Below are 17,149 nucleotides of genomic sequence, written 5' to 3' on the forward strand. Positions count from 1 at the left end.
GAATTTCCTTTTTGTCTGAAAACTAGCATTAATGTTTACACAATACAGCTCTGTTGTGCAATTTTAAGTTTCACTTGTTTGAGCTTTTGAGTGATACATGTAAATGCTTTTGAGTGATAAATGTATTTTTTAAAGTCTTTTAACTGTGTGCTTGTATTTTGCTGTTCTTGTGATAGTTATTTTTCTTCTTTTTCTGGAATTCCCTTTGTGCAATACAAATACTTAAACAAATATATTATTTATATTATTATTAATACTATTTATATTATTAATTGTAACAAAAAATACAATAATCATACATGTGTGTGTTTGTTTGTTTATTTACTTTATATTTATTTGATGTTCCCTTTTATCAAAGGTTAGGTTTGTTATCATTAATATGTCATATATGTCATTACACTTTTACTTTAATACATATCTAAGATGTATCAATATTATGTTTATAATTACGATTTTTTTAAGTACATTTGCGTGTATCTGAAAGCATAAACGTTTCTTTTAAATGTATTATTTGTACGCACGAATGTAAATGTTTATGTACCTAACACATCGCAACTGCACTGTACATTGAGTATCATCTATCTTTCAAATAAGCAAACCTTCACAAAAACTACACTCGTTACCCGCACATGGATGTCATCCAGGGAGTATATTATTACATCACATTCGAGCGCCCACGACCAAACAAAAACGTGGCGTCATCATGTTGCGACAGCCATTCGCTCCAGTCGGTGGAGAGTCAGGAGACGAACAAACCTGGCGGTGGTCGAAGAACCTGTGAACGGCTAAATCACTCACAACTGACACGCTGGTTGCTCCCAGTGGATGTGTTTCCCCTCTTGCAATGGTCGGACGCCTTCACACGTCGCCCAGTAAAACAACAGAGTCAAAGGGTCGACCGACACTCTCGTCAGTTTGACACAGCAGCTAACATTAGCGGTGTTTTACTAGCCAGCTAACATTACACGAACTTGGGTCTGTGGAGGCTAGTTAGCTCGCCCAGCTAACGTGCTAGCTTCTGTTAGTTAGGGTGCATACACTTGACTTGCTGCTGGTGGGAAACCAAGGCACGAAAGAAGAGGAGCGTCTCACCTCATCGTCGCGTTAGCTCCATCAAGCTCCAAAAGGATATTTCTGTTTGGATACACAACACAAAAGGAATTACCGGAGAGGCCTGCTGTCTTTATTCATCTCCACATCTCTGAGGTAAACACAGTGTACAATTACAAAGTGCAAGATCACAACTGGGGGTTAACGTAGAGACGGACCAGTGAAAGTGGGCCCTAGCATTCGCCAGCTAACGAGTAGCTCGTTCGTTAGCTGAGTTAGCATTGCTAACGCTAGCCAGCTTATCGCACTTCTGTTGATGGGGGGCTTGTTAGCGACTTCTTAAGAAGTTGTCGGTGTCGGATTCAGCTCACTGGGGCTCGCCTCCACGTGTCGCAATGTTTCCACCATTCATTTAAACAATCCGACTGAGTTTGGTACTTGTATCGACTCACTGAAACTTTTGGCTTTTTAAAAACGAGCTGCACAAACTTGAGTCAAAAGCTGCAAAGTGCGAGGAGTTCAATCCGCGTGCAACACGTTAACTATGTGATGAGCACAAACTTTAAGGTGCAATTTAGGAGCTGAATGATCGACGTTTCTCTTGATAGTCGATGCTTTATGTCTAAAATGCAAAAGTCAACTTCTACCATGCATGTAACGTAACTTCAGCTAAATCCAGATGTTCTCGTGGGCACACAGATGAGAGGAATCCACGGGACAATAACAAGAATTTGTCGGTTGTTCAGAGATTTTGGGGTGTTAAAGTTCTGGATACCTAGTGGATTGCCCTGATTTCGCAATGCACAGGAGCAATTCAACTCTCGAAGAAAGCAGCTCCTGAAGTAACAGTGTGATGACTGATTGTAATCCAACAATCGTTCCTCCATCGAGGTGTCACTTTATATTAGGTACTCCGAGCCTAAACTAATCTGGTCTGTGGCAACAGATATGATATTATGGTATCCAGTTGTTGTTGAGTTAGTTGAAGAGATGTAGTTTGCTGACACTTTGAATTGCATAATGATATTCTCAGAGTTGTTTCTTATATTTAGTCTATGTTTATAGAAGTCGGTGGTAAAATACAATAGACACACTCGTATTTCAGTGTTGATGCTTTTTGGGATATGGAACATGTACCATAGAGAGACCTGTTTATTTATGTCACTGTATACGATTCTAATATGATCAAAGTTTACGACCGTCTGCAGCAGTACAGCCCTGTCTTTGACTTCTCGACATCCAGAAAATCTGTAATTTCTGTTGTGACTGAGCAATCACAACCATCGAGGACGAACCTGGTTAAATTTCTTGCTGCATTTGCCACTTTGGTCTCCAGAATAATCTTCAGGAATGCAAGACCAGAACAGCAACACTTTGTCTGCGTACTGGTGTCAGGCTTTGACTTCATTTCAACATGTAGACCATCATTATGTATTTTTTTTGGTTTTGTTGATTTACTTTAGTCAAAGATGCACCTGCGCACACAAGTTTAGAAACTATCAACCGTCAAAGTTGAGAAGCTTTGACACGGTGTTGTTTACATGCTGCAGTAACCTGGTTTCTATTGGAGTAATCCAGGTCGCAAATTCAGGTTTTTCAAAACAGGGATGATGTTTTGTCAAGATTCCCGATAACGAGATATATTTACATGTGCTACACATAGCCGACACACTCGCTTTTAGACTGAGTTTGACCCCATTGCTTCATGTCTACGGTTAGATAAATCTGTGGGCGTGTATATCCACACACACTCATGTCTGGAACTGTTCATCACACATTACTACTAAACAATAGAATTACATAAACACCAAATAGAGTTTACCTCCACACCCTGATCCTCTCCCGTTTGACTGCATGGTGTCTTTCTCTTGTGCTGTTTTCTCCGAGTCTGTAAGTCAGTTAAGTTTGATTTTAAACACCACTAAGGTTGAGATCATTTGCCTTCCATAATAGGAAAGGCATTTCACAAAAGTTGTGTTCAACTGTTGTGAAACCAAGGTCAGGAGGAGGGATGTGAAGTCAGGTCAAATGACACGCATAGACACAGTTAATACAGGTTTAACCTACTACTTCTCTGTGTTCCTTTTGAAAGAGGATGTAGACAAGTGGCTCTTATTTCCTCTTCAGGAGAATGCAGCGGCCTCTCCACCCTAACCTGCTAGTTAACTGCCTTCACTGAGCAGGTCCTTCATGAGACAACTAGAGTAAGGCACGTCTATCTCTGGGTAAAATGTGTAAGTTAACCTGATTAGTATGAAAGCTTTCATAAGAAAAGAAAGGATGATGGGTGATACTTTCTCTGTCAGCTGTCTTTTGTATTTGGATCAAATGAGTCATGTTGAAATTGAAGTATTGTTTGATATCACACGGAGAACAAAAGTGGAGCCGCAAAGGTGCTTTTCTTTTTGCACAAGATCGATGTGAGGCCCAGGGCCTAACCACAGAATCCAACTGTTTACACGCAGTCAATACCCTGAATAGATACTTTGTTTACTTGTCAAATTAGATCAACAAAAAAGCTTTTCCTTAATAGATAATTTCAAACGACTTTCCGTGGAAGTGTAAAAAAACACCATAGCATGAAGTACACATCTCTGACACAGTGTCAACAAAAGATGAATACACAAAGCTAGGATTGATTTCAGTGTTTATGTTTTCTATTCCCACTAACTACTCATCATCTCGGTTAAGTTGTTAGTTTGACACTCTGTAACAGAAGTACGGTTGTCAAACACAAAAGTATCGGCTACTCATCAAAATGAGAAAACAAAGTTTGGTAGTAATGTATCAGTATTGTTATTGCTGGCTCTCAAATGAGTCTATATGGTTATAGACTAACCGTGTCTGTAATAACATGCCCTACATAATGAGTCCATGCATCTGCAGGGTTGTCAAGTGACCACGACTTTGGCGAATATTTGTGGTAGTGTCAAACATCTGGGAATTTAAAAAGGCAAGCGTGGGAATCTATTGTAAGTGTGGGGATTTATGCTGTTAATTTGATGTCCCATATTGATGTTTGAATCGGTTTTGCCCTCGTGGCATGTACACTCTCATTAATCTTGGTCTGGTCATGGTCCAGTAAGTGATAATTTTGCATCCCAGTGTGATGAAGCGACGCCCAAAACGAGTCAAAATGCCCTCTATGTAACCCTTCAGTGCATTGCACGACTTTATGTGGGACATTTGGGATTCATCCAGCTCTATGGTTGAGGCGATAAGAAGTTGTAGTTGCGATGTGATGAAATACCTTTTTTCTTCTGGCTGTGATTGTTGCTGCGAGGCCTTGGAGAGCGAGACATGAGGGGCATCCTGGACTTTGTTTGCAGAAAGCTTCACGTTCCCACACTCGTTGCTGTGTGACTGACCCCGGGGCCTTCCTCGAACCATTCTCATATGGACAGTGAGATTTCCTGCCTTTTGAAGCTTGTATTGACTAAACATAAAGGGGCTATGAGTCAGATTGGTTATTATGGATGTCAATAGATGGGAAGTGTGGTGTACATTCCTGCAGATAAGACTGATCGTAGTAGCTTTCTGTGGAACTTTTTATCATGCTTTAAGGGAGACACATTTGTCCTTTTCCCGTTCAAACTCTGGAGTGAGAAGAGGTGGTGGCCGTGTAGACGTTTCCAATTTCCTGCCATACATTGGGAATTCCCCCCGAGTCAACAAGGATGGCAAGGTCCACCTTGCCGATGGTCTGGGATGAAGTAGAATGAGGACTGAAGAGAGGAGCGTCTTGTGTTGAAGTGGAGTGCTTTAGTAACGCGATGAGTGCAGTCAGCTTACAGTGGGCGGTCCTCCAGGTCTTCTGGGACCCAAAACACTGTTTAGTGAATGGGACGTTTGGATTGAGGACACATGAGTGCGAGGACTCCTTCCTGGTACTTTCACGTGAAGCCTGTTACTGTGCAGGGTTAAAAAACGGCTTCATGTGCTAAAGGAATGTTTTAGCTGCAGAGTTTGCATTGAGAGGAGAGACTTTTGTTGGTCGTGTTATTTGTTATATTGAGTGTCAGTCTTGTTGAACGTGTGCCACTTCATCTTAATTAATTCAGACCGTCATGATGACCGATGTTGATGGTGAAAATTCAATTTAAAAAAAAGATGGAAAGGAGCAAGCATAGGAAGTAAAGTGTGTGTAGGGGTGACGTATTTAAAGGAGATAGTAAACGGGGGAACGGAGAAGGAAATAAAATATGAAGAGGAGAAGCAAAAACTATTAGAAGAGCAGGCGCTACGCTGGCAGCTGTCTGTCAGCTGTGTGTGTGTGTGTGGGTGGGTGTGGGTGTGTGTGTGTGTGGGGCAGAGGTACTTCAGAGAAAGTGAGATCAAGGAAAGAGGAAATTAAAGGGCTTTTCTGTTGGGAGGTCCAAGCCACCTTGAAGAGCGAGGAATCTCTAAGAAACCCATCAAGTAGGACGTTAGAACAACAATGGGCAGAAATAAAGGTTAGGCTGTACGTAGGTCAACTGTTTGGATATTATGTCACACACCTTTTATCTGGCTTCAAAGAAGCTCCTGATTGCTGTGTCCAAAATGACATCCACACGTTCAGTAGCTCTTAAATGTTAAACACTCGGTAGTTTACTCGTGAGCAGTAAATTATGATTTTGGATGCTTGTTGATCATCATTTGGTGACTGGTTTAGGGTCCTAACTGATACTAATACTATTTTGTACATTTTTGTGGGCACTATATAGAAGATAAATATCCCTTTTGGCCATTAAAGTAAAATGGTTGAATTTAAATATAATACACTATATAGTAGTAGTAATAGTCTGCTTTCTTTTGTCCTCAGTTGACAGCCCCTGATCCATCTAATGCTAGCCACATGGATGTGAGGCATGCTAACATTAGCTCCTTAGCATCATGGCTAAACATCAACCGACTCATTTGAAGGTGTTGGAGATGTAGATACTTGCAAGTGTACAATGTCGTAACATTAGGTAGATACAGTAAATATTGTTATGATATGCAGTCCTCTTGTGTTGTCTTTGAAATACTGTGTTGGTTAGCTTGCAGTTAGCATTTAATAGCAACTGCGCAGCTGTGAGGGTAAAATATTGTAGTGTCATGAGAGAACTCTGGGGTTGAGGTTGAATCCTTTGAACTGTGGTGTTGAAAAAATAATATGGAGGGTGATGTTTTCAGATATTAATCGGATATTGTTCTGAAGCATGTACCCTGTGTAAACATATTAATTTAAGTTATGCTTGAGGCAGATTTTTGGCCTTAATCAGGTTTTGTGTCATGTTTTATGTGTCATAATAGAAGTTTTAAGTTCAATTTGAAACTCTTTGTGTGTAACATAAAATCACGTTCAGACATTAATTAAGTTATTTACTTCTCATGCCCTGCTGTAATGTATGCTCCTGTCACGCCCGCAAAAAAAAATGAAACGACGTATCTTTAAATTCAGCATTTTGTTTTATTGCACCGTCCAATTTCTCCGTCGATGCTGCCGTCTTCAGTCATGTGACGGCACCTTCTGCTCTGTGCTTCCTTAATGCACTTTAATGAGTTTTTCAGGGTTAACCGGAGATGTAAAGACAGCCGAGCGTGGGCGTGTTCTGCAGTTGTGAACGGCCCTCTGCTCTGTATCTGTGAGGCACAAGGAGCACGTTAATAATTCAGTGCTGTGCCATGTAGCCGAGTTGGTTAATGAACACAGAGAGGACTCTCCCAGGCATATTGCTTTGATGTGGGCTATACTGTGAACGCTGTGTGACTTAGTGTGGGGGGGGAGAGGAAGTCGTAGATTGGGACATAACAAGTCAGTAGTGGATATATTATAGTTTAAAATGATGCTGTAGCAGACTATCATTTAGGCTCCTAAAGATGAGTTAAGCTAGGGGAATGGAGGTGAGTCTCTCTTTATCCTTTGCATGGAGAGACTGCTTCTTTGTCTCTTGGTGCTGAAGAAGCACATTTTTTAACAGTGAGTATCCTTTCACCCATCATGTCCACGGGAACGTGTGATGGGACCGTGTTCCCACAAAGAGCAGACCTTACAGCTGTATAGTGGTTTTGGACCAAATTCTCACAAATTTGTGGCTTTTGAATCAATGAAGTTATGCCTCTGAGGCTTTTATTAATTTGTACACTTCCACGGTTTAAAGGCTAAATTAGGAACCAGTTTTTAAATGAATTCAATTAATTAAAACTTTATCAATCCATGTTGATGTGTCCTTTGGCAAGACACCAAATTGATCCCGTAGGCGGTAGCTGCGGTGTATGAATGTTAGTTAGTGCTGATGGGCATCAACAGTTTAATTAGTGTTGAAACTAACCGTTAGTTGCAGCTCTAGTGCGTTCAGACTGATGACGGGTGACGACGCCGGTGTGTAAGTAGCTCCACAACAAACACAGATCCATCTCCTCTGCTCTGGTGTGACTTCCTGTCGGAGGCTCTGTGGCCTTCAGCTCAGACATCTTCCATCTTGTCCTTAACACAATCGCATCTCTTCACTGCCACCCGCAACTCATTCCCTCTCAAATGCCAAACCGGTCGTTCTCTGAGGTGCAGGAGGAAAACCATTTGAAAGGAGGCCTCTCCCAGCTGAGGTCTCCCACTGTCTCCTGGTCCAAAAGCTGTCAGACCCTTTGAAAGTTCACCAAAGCTTGAGTTTGTGGTTCTCTTTTTTTGGTAACGCCGTTTGTTGTTGTTGTATAGCTTCTGAACTGTTGATTCATAAGATTGTGTGGTTGTGTTTCTGCAGATATTAAGCTTAGCTACCTAATTATGTAAACACTAGAGTGCTCTCATTCATATGCTGTTCACACTAACTATACAGACCTGAAGTTTAGAGAAATCTGTATCTGTTCAACACAACCAGTACGAACTCGCAGGATTTCTCTGAACTGGGTTCATGGCAAGGTTGGGTTGATTTTCTAATCAATGTCTGTCTTCCTATAGTTGACCAATATATTAAGTTATTAGTTCATTAATTGGCTAAATGAGCTTTTACCAATCACAAATATGATTGTGTCTTTAATAAACACTTGAGTTTAAGAGGTCTTGAGTGCATTCATGTTTGGATGGACAATCGTACTATTTGGCAGATCTTTCTCAAGGTAACAACCTACTCCATGTTGAGTTAGAAACGTTCAACAGATTCTGAATTCAATTTGCTTTATTTGCAGGTTAGAATAAAGGAGGACAAATAAATGTATAAAGAAACTTTGATAGTCATAAAAACAATGGCGCTTTGGTATTTGGATGATTGTGACTGTGAGTCTCCCTTTTGAATAGCTTCAAATTAGTAATTAGCTCGTATTTCATCGGCCCAAAAGGGGTCAGGAGAGACGAACCAGAGAAAGGTAACGCAGATAAAAGAATGAATCGTTTGGTTTTCTATGTAGTCGGTCAGGTTATTTGTCTAAATTAGTACATGATGAGATGTCGTGAAGGAAAAGCAGCAAGTCTCTGTTCTGTGTGGATCCGGACAAAGAACCACTGACTTCATTATGAATGTCCTCATTTCCCTTTAATCAACTAAAGAGCCGAGGTCACTGCAGCATCCTGTCCTTGTCCTTTCTTTGCCACACAGGTGTGTACAGTTGGCACGCTCTTCATCGTCCGCCCTTCATACCGTTTCCAAGTTGTGATTAAAAGTGTAGCTGCACTACTGGAATAGTTATAATTTCTCTCATAAATGTGCCTTTTATGTTAGAACTTTGCCCGGCTTTTAACGTGCCTAAAACCAGCCAAACCATCTGTGGCAATTAAGTCAAAATCATTGTATTTAGTCTGTAGAGTCAACACTATTAATTATTATTTTTTTCCAACATAGAAACTGCGTAGAAATCGTCTGTTTGAATCTATGTAGATCACAGTTCACTGGCCTACATACCCTTTCTCCTGGATGAATTATTTACTGTTTATCTAAATTAAAGTAGGTTGAAGCTCTAAAATGTATCTTGTGTGAATTGATCCAATTCTGAGTAGACGCCAATGACTTTGGTTCTGATTCCTCCTCCTCAATATAAAGACCGTTTTGATAGCTGCTTTTATTTTGAGTTGATTTGTCGTCTTTATTCCGCACATTGCGTTGTATCCCTTGGCTCTTCAGATCAATAATGAACCGTTGTGGTGTCATAAAGAAGTACAGGCTCTGCAGGAATGTGTGGCATTGTCATGGTCGGATATCCTCCCGTAGACTTGACCCGGGGACGCAGGCAGCTGGCGGCTCAGTTAAAGTGCCTTTAAGTCTATTAGAGAGGATAATCCTTGAGGGAGAGTTGCAGTGAACAGAAGGAGCGAGCGAAACAGTCTGTCAATTCACTTTCTTCACTTTTACCATCTGACTGTACCCCCCCCCCCCCCCCCCCACCCCCCCCCCCCCCCCCCACCCCCCCCCCGATGCAGCCTATCGCTCCCCAACACATGGCCGCCTTCTGCTTTCTTCATCACTCCCTAAAAGGAGAGATGGCCTCTCTAAACAAGACGCAGAAAACAGAGAAACGGCCAATGTAACCTGAAATGTTTAGCTCCGCGTCAAACAAAGTTGCTATAACCGAGCTCTCATTTTTCCTTTTTAAAAAAAAAAGACATTTCAAAGATGAAAGTTATCGGCCGTGTTTTGTTTAATTCTCTGCTGTTGCTGTGTCTTTTGCAAACCCCACCGTTGTGTTTTCTCACCGTTTTTTATTGCTTTCTCTGCGTTTCTCTCCAGCCTCCCACCTTCCACCTTCACTGCCCCCGGCTCAGTCGGTGTTCAGCATCACTTCAAAGAGGAAGGTCTGCGGTGCTGCAGATAACACTCTGTACCCAAAAGCACCGGCGAGCTCCTCCAGAGCCCCTGCGCAGTCCCTCCACTGACAGGTTTGGCCCCTTCTGTCTCTTGTAGGAAACCGTTTCTGCTTCTCTTGTTTCTTTGCTGCCGTTTGATGGGTTTTTTGTTTTGTCTAGCAGCTCTCTGGCTCTTGATCTGTCCAGCCCCAGACCTTAATGTACACTTGAATTGCTGCCTTGCAGCATTTGTGTATCGTGAAACTTGATGAAAGAAGGAATAAGTTGTTTTTTCCTATCGCATAGGAGGCGTTTTTCTGTGAGAATTACATCCACAAATGCTTGTTTTGTTCAATAGGACACCCAGATGTTTTAACTTTTTAACATGCAGTTTTGAACACTATATATATTTACCAGGATATTTGGCACACATTCATGTTTCACGTGTGGCTATACTTTTTGTTCAGGCACCACTTTTTGCGATTGCTTTTCTAAAATATTGCACCGTTCCTCTGCATTCATTGCTTGTTTAAAAACAGTAATGTATTTTACTGGAATCAGTGATGCATTACATCTCGCCTCAACCTCTGCCTGCATCTGTAAATGATCACACAGCAGTTCTAAAGATCAAATATTCCAGATCTGTTTGCTTCACACTAATTCAGTTCGTATTCATGACCTTGTGTTTGGCAGTTTGAAGAGCAATTACTTTTTCCTCTTTGATTTTGTTTACACCAAGCTCTTTTTAAACACTAAATAAGAATGAGTGGGACACTATTCCTTTACAAAACCTGTTTAAAAAAAGACAATGATGTTTTACCATTTAACTGATATCAGTGCTGTGACATAAAAGGTAATATCCTGTTTAAACCAGTTCTGATTGGTAAAAATTGAGCTGAAAAAAATGTGCAATGGAGGGACATTTGGGATGGCCACCCTATGTTTCGGTATATTTTCGGTAATGGTCAAAGTCGTGGCATCTGTTGGCTTATCTGTGTTTCCATGGCAGCAGCACGTTGCTGCTCAGGTTCCTCATGATTTCCTCTGGGATGAAACATCCCATAATCTGCTTTCTAAGAACATCTTTGTCTGCCTGTGGATTTCTGTGCCACCGACTGTCTCTGGTGCAAAAAGAGTCATTTACAAGCCATGTAATATGGAGTCAGATAATATTACTAAATGTGTGTTTAATATAAAGTTCCAGCTCATTTAATGCAAAGAAAATAAGAATGTAAGTAAAGTAAACTGATACGCTCCACTAAACTGTTGGGACTAGTTGTTGGCATAAAAGGAAAAGATTCTATCACACGCTGAACAAAAGATAAGTTATGTACATCTTTGTTGTGTTTATTCTCTGGCAGTAGAGGCATATGTCCGTCTCAATATCATGCAAATGTATCATTTATCCTTCACATAATAGGATGTAAACCCTGACTCATACGTTTTTAGACCGGATATTTATCTTGTGGCTCAGCATTTGTAGACAGTTTACAATGAGCTAGCTTCCTCCGCAATATCATTTGAAGTAAACTTTGCATTCACGAGGATCCTTTCTTTTCCCTCCAATTTGTTGGAACTTTAGGCTGCATCACATCTGCATCACATCTGCAGTGTGAAGTGATGCAAATGTGGTACACGAGACAAAATATCAAATCAAGTTTTGCGACACTACAAATAAAAGAGAACACGATTTCTAAGGAAAATATCAACTTTTTCAGAGCAGCAACTGAACAGTACAAAGAAAAGAAGCGTTTTAAAGTTTAAAAATCTCAACTGAGCCTGCCTCTCATCCTTTAAAGTTTCCATTACAAGTTTAAGAACGATGTCTGTAAAAGCTTGAAATGATTTCCCTTCGCAGTAATGACAGTAATCAACAGCCCGACTCCGACACGTGTGATCTTACTCTTTCATCAAGTTTACTTTGCAACGCCTGTAATGTGAGGAGGTAGTTTGCTGCAGGGAAATCTTTTTATTTTTATTTCTGAAACCGCTGCTGAGACACAGCTGCGAACCGTGTCATGATTGTGACGCTCGAGTCTCGGTCGCTCGATGTAAGAACGCTCCTGGAATTGGAGGAAGAAGCTGTTGAGAAGGTGGGGTCGCGGAGGAAATGAGGCTGCATTCCAGCAATGATTTATGAAGCGTCTCTCATTCTCTCTGTACTGCTGGCGAGTTAGCAGCTTGCTCCAGACAGTCCCCCGACTTCATTAAAGCTGGACTCACCTCGGCGTATTGAAAAAGGTAGTCGTTATTTGCCACGTGAGCGAAGTTAATACCGTGCAACGAGCTAAGTGAGCTGCTAAGTTGAAGATTCACCTGTGGCTCTTGAAAAAAAAAAACTTTTAGCTTTTCCATAATTCATCATCCCTTGGCATCCTCACTCTGAGACTGTGGTTTTCTTTCACCGAGGAAATATCCTGAACAAAGTCGACCACAGAGCTTGGAACTCAAAATGCTGAAAATGTACATGAATGAGTCACATCTTAAGCTCGGGTCCGGTGCGACTAGATGAGGCCTGTTTCATAATTAATCTGTGCTCTGCTGTGTGGGAACATGTCAACCAGACGGGACTCGAAGTTCACACCTGCAGCAGGAATTAAAGACATTCTTCTCACGCCTCTCTGGGTTTTTCAGACCATGTTAGGGAATAGCAGTTTATAGTCTACGATACACAATATGTGCTTGGTATGTTAAGATCTGAAATTAGCAGGCTCGTCAGTCACAAATCGCAGGCTTCTGCCACTTTGGCGGACGGGGAAAATAGCCAACAAAGACACGTTTAGTAAGATTAGCTTATGGTCGGATAGAGCTACGTGCCAACTTTACGACTAGGCTGCCACACAAGGTGCCACCTGCAGATCAGGATCTAAACTAATGAGCATTCGCACACCGATGGCACAGCCTTTCGGGAGCAATTTGTGTTTCAATATTTTGCCCGAGGACACGAAGACGTGGAGGAGCCGGGGATCGAACCCTCCATCTTCCGATTTAAAGGTCTACCGCTGAGACTCTTTCCTGCCACAGATGGTGAGATGAGTTAATTTCAGACCCTGATTCAGATCACAGTGGAGAATATTGCATAGCTGCATAGATGCTTCACAATGAAGTGAAAACAAGTCAGACCTCTATATCTACAGTGCCTTCATTTCATTAATGTGTTAAAGTTTCAAACGTAAGATTCAGCCAAAAGAAACAAACTATTCTGAAGAGACCTAAAGCAGTATGAGTGCTTGTGTTTCCAAGTTATTTCTGTTATGTAACTTTTGTTGTTAGTTTGCACTGCTCTTTTCTAATTTATGTAATAATAACAAAGTTATGTAAAAGAACGAAGAGCTAATGATGTCCATACACGAGTTGAGATACTTTCCTCAGCAAATCCTGAATTAGAGCAAGGATTTTGTTCACTGAAGACGGTTGCATAACTCGGTGCTTCTCTCATATTCTTTTTTTATTTTTTTTTATACCAGTTACTCAAACTGAACCAAGGCCAGGAAACACGGCAGCTGCATTTTTCCATGTAGACTCTTTTTTTTTTTGGCACATCCAGACTCAGCTGACCCAGACTGAAGTAGCAGGCCTCACTCAAAGGCCTCTGGGAAACATTCAGAACTTTTCCTAGAAAGCTCTGGTTTATCCCTTTTTTAATATCGGAGTTAAAAGGTAGCTTGTTTTGTATCTGAACACCAGACTTTGCTAACATTGTGTCCATATTAAGAAGAGGTTATAGAGACTAGCATCGTCCCCGACTGAACATCACACACGTGTGTGTACTCAGTACTCCACTCGAGAGCCAAAGGGACTTTGGCTGAGTTTTAACTCTCTTGTTGATTCTTCAATTCTGTACTTAAATAAAAGCCGAAAGAAGATTCCCGAATTGTGAGACTTTTTCGTTCCGTCGACCGTCTTTCTGTCTCACGGTTATCAAATGTCAAACAGCTGGACGTCTGCTCATTTCCCAGAACTCGCAGATCGTATCCGGTTTTGTTTACGTCAACTTAGAAATCCTATTCTCTCGACACCAGCCAGCTCCTCGGCGCTGCCGGCGGGTCTAGTGGGTCTAATTATGTTTCTACGCAGGTGCTCCAAAACCAAATAGCTCCATTACTCGTGTTAAAACACCTTTTTGTCTGTGTTTGACCTGTTCAGCAAATTATACTCCAGGGTACAGAAAGGAGCCAGTGGATGATTTGTGCTGTGTTGATTTGAGTTGAACACATGGATTGGATTAGAATGATAACAATCGGGGACTCTGGCTCACATACTGCGCTGGTATAGTAGCAGCTCTACTAGCACGGACCAACTCGTTCATGTGCATCAGGAACAGATGTTATCCAGAGGTGACAGGTGTTTCTAGCTTAAAGTCCCGGGGAAAGGGACGCTGGAGTGTCGTTGGTTTATGTATTGTGAGTATTCCCCAGTAGGTACTGGCTCATGTAAGCATGCTGTATATCTAGTTTTACAGGGAGGAAAGATGATTGATCTAACTTAGAAACATTATAGATTTGTATCAGGACGAGGAAGTGAAAATGAAGGCGTCGGAGCTGGCAGTGTACAGCTGTTATTTCAGTGTGTCAGATAGACCTTTTAATCAGCATTACGTTGTATAAAAGTCTCAGTTCGGACTCCGAATCGGCTGATACCCAAAGTTAATCGTGACCCCACAAAAAAGCCTCATCGGGACATGCCTCGCTCCTTCCGCAAAAAGTGAGGAGAATTCAAATTGCAGTTTGCTTTGCATCATGTCCATGCTGTTAGCTGTGCACTGGTTTGCCGTCGGTTTCTCCCTGTTCACTTCCCTCAGACGAGACGGAGGAAGAACTGACGCATCTGCGGCGGTGACTCACCGTTGAGCGCTGATGCAGGTGTTGTATGTTGTGCCAGGTTGTTAAGTTTGAGCTTTTTTGGCGTGTACTGTCTGGGTTTTAAGAGAATAAACTGTGAAATGCCAACATCCTTATCTCACTGCTCTGGCCCTCTTGCTCCCCCCCCCCCTTTGTCCACAGAAAGAATCAACTCTTAGAGTCGGACCTGGAGTGGAGAAGACCAATTGTGTCCTGAACAAAGACAGACAGACCGAGAGAACTGTAAGTAAACACTGCAACTGTGTGAGCTCCTCAGGGGTCAGGAAGTTTTTGTGTTTGTGTAACTTGTGCTCAATGTAGCGCTTATCGCACTGGTTTACACACAGGAATGAAGAGGTTTGTGCTTGTTTTCAATGGGTCAGAGTACACGTGGAGTGTTTGTAGATGACAAAGAAGACATGTAAAGTGTGCCTTGGTGGAGCACACTGTATATGAGGCTTTGTTTCGATGTTGGGATCTATGTATGTATGGCTCCTTGCAATCATATTTGTATTCTTCAGACTGTCTCTGCATTCTGTTCACACGCTGTGAAGATAAACGGTGAACAAAGCAAACAAGAATATAACACTTCAGTTAGAAAGGCGATGATGAGGTTTGCTAATGTATAGAGCGTTTTACAGTTTCACACATTCACAAACATTAACAGGCTCAGGTTAATGTCATGTTGGTGTTTCTCGTTAGCTGATGGGATGTAAGCTTGAACCCAGTTGTTTCCTAGCAACACATTTCCCATGTAAGGGTCTGTTATCGAGTGCGTTTTATTCCCACTTCACCGTGGCATCAGCCTCCATAAATACGTTCTCGACCGATAGGAAACACTGGTTACACAAAGGGATCGGATCTAAATGATGAAATGAACATTCAATTAGTATTATAACTTTGCAAGATTACAATGGGAACACCAGAAGGGTCTAGTGTTTAACGTCAGTATACGTATCTCACGTTCTTGTTTTTCATGTCTTAAGAACAGAAGTGGGCTTGTGATGACTCCTTTTCCTTCTCGACTCTGAAGATGACACATTTATATGTGTGAGTAATCCACAACGCATGACTACAGGTTGTTGTAGATGAAAGGCAGTTTGTTTTACATGATGGGACACAACAGAAGACGTGCTTTGTTTCATATCGTCGTGTAGTGGTAACGCCGCACAAGCTTACTGTGACTGCTACAGTTTTTCACTATCAATTAACCTGCAGATTTATTTATAGTCAACTAAATGTAAAAGAAATCACAAGTCGTTTTCTTCAAGTAATATGTTTGGTTTTAACCAGCAGTCAAAAACCCGAAGATGTGCAGTTTGCAGTGATATAAAACAAGCAGGTTGGTTATCCAGTTAGATGAATTGTCTAATTGTTTCAGCTCTACATGCAACATGCTATAACCTGGATCAATGTCAGTGTTATTCATTGCCTATCTGTCCTTTACTGTATGGGCCTTAACCGTTTTGTTGTTGGTTTTAAGATACTGGTGTTAATATGTCCTGGAAGAAAGTGAAAATGTGCTGACAGGTTTCACATCAGAGTGCGTCGTCTACACCAGCCATGCGTTATCTAATGAAATATAAAAAAAAAAAGGTGCCACAGAGATCAAGGAGGACAAGAAAGCGATCGCTGTAGTGTCGGTTCGGAAGGCCCCACCCTGGGTTTCATTGTCAGCATCTCAGGCAGGATGCAGACCTTTCACACTTGAGCACGAGACGCAGTGGAAGTTGTTGGAGTTGTTATGGTGTGTGTGTGTGTGTGTGTGTGTGTGTGTGTGTGTGCGTGCTGAAAAGGTAATTTTATACCGTTTGTTTAGACATTGGTAGGGATCATTTTTACATTTCAACGTTTTATTAAAAAAACAAAACTTATAAAACACTGTTGGCTCTGTCAACACTTTTGCTGTATATTGCGCTGTTAGCACAGTTAGCTTCTAGCTCAACCTTCAGTAGGTTGAGCCGTTGAGAGACAATAGAAATGCTTCCAATCTGGTAAATGGCACTTTCTTTCACATTTTTCACCTTTTCACACTGAGCTTGTTCAAAGGGTCAAATTGCAGATATTGATCGTTGTGTACATCGAGGTCGTTGCTTGTGTATCTACGGGGTCAAAGGCACACAGTCAATGTGTTCATGGTGTATTCAGTTCTCATCGCTGTGAGGAGGATTCTTCCTTTTAAAGCCATGAGTGTGGTGCAAGGCATGAATTATTCATCCTCGGCACGCGCCTGTGAATTAAAGGTAAAGCGATAGCGCATAGCTGTGGCTCGCTGCTGCATTTTTAAAGTGTGGACCGGCACTCAAATGTCCAAATGTTAACATTGTCTTCCCTTAAAACTGTTCCCACTGGTCTCACGGACCGGATAAAGGAAATTTGATATGGGGTTTTGAATAATTCAGCACGAGTGTTTGGGTTGTGAATCCCAGTGTCTTCTCCTTGCGCTCAGGAAAAGGTCTTTTGCAAAAAGAAATGACAAATGTGTCTTTTATTTATTAATGTTTTTGACAAATACTTGAGA

General features: G+C 41.5%; 1 protein-coding gene across 1 annotated transcript in view; it reads left to right on the forward strand.

The window, feature by feature from the left end:
• Window positions 1-736: 736 nt before the first annotated feature.
• fbxw7 (F-box and WD repeat domain containing 7) overlaps window positions 737-17,149 on the forward strand; it is a 99,898-nt gene continuing 83,485 nt past the window's right edge. Inside the window, exons 1-3 of the mRNA XM_079159942.1 lie at window positions 737-1,206; window positions 9,732-9,880; window positions 14,791-14,871. The gene's annotated coding sequence lies outside the window, so the exon portion shown is untranslated. The remainder of the gene's footprint in view (window positions 1,207-9,731; window positions 9,881-14,790; window positions 14,872-17,149) is intronic.

This window comes from Pholis gunnellus (genome assembly GCF_910591455.1).
Source record: "Pholis gunnellus genome assembly, chromosome: 5".
Classification (NCBI taxonomy): Eukaryota; Metazoa; Chordata; class Actinopteri; order Perciformes; family Pholidae; genus Pholis; species Pholis gunnellus.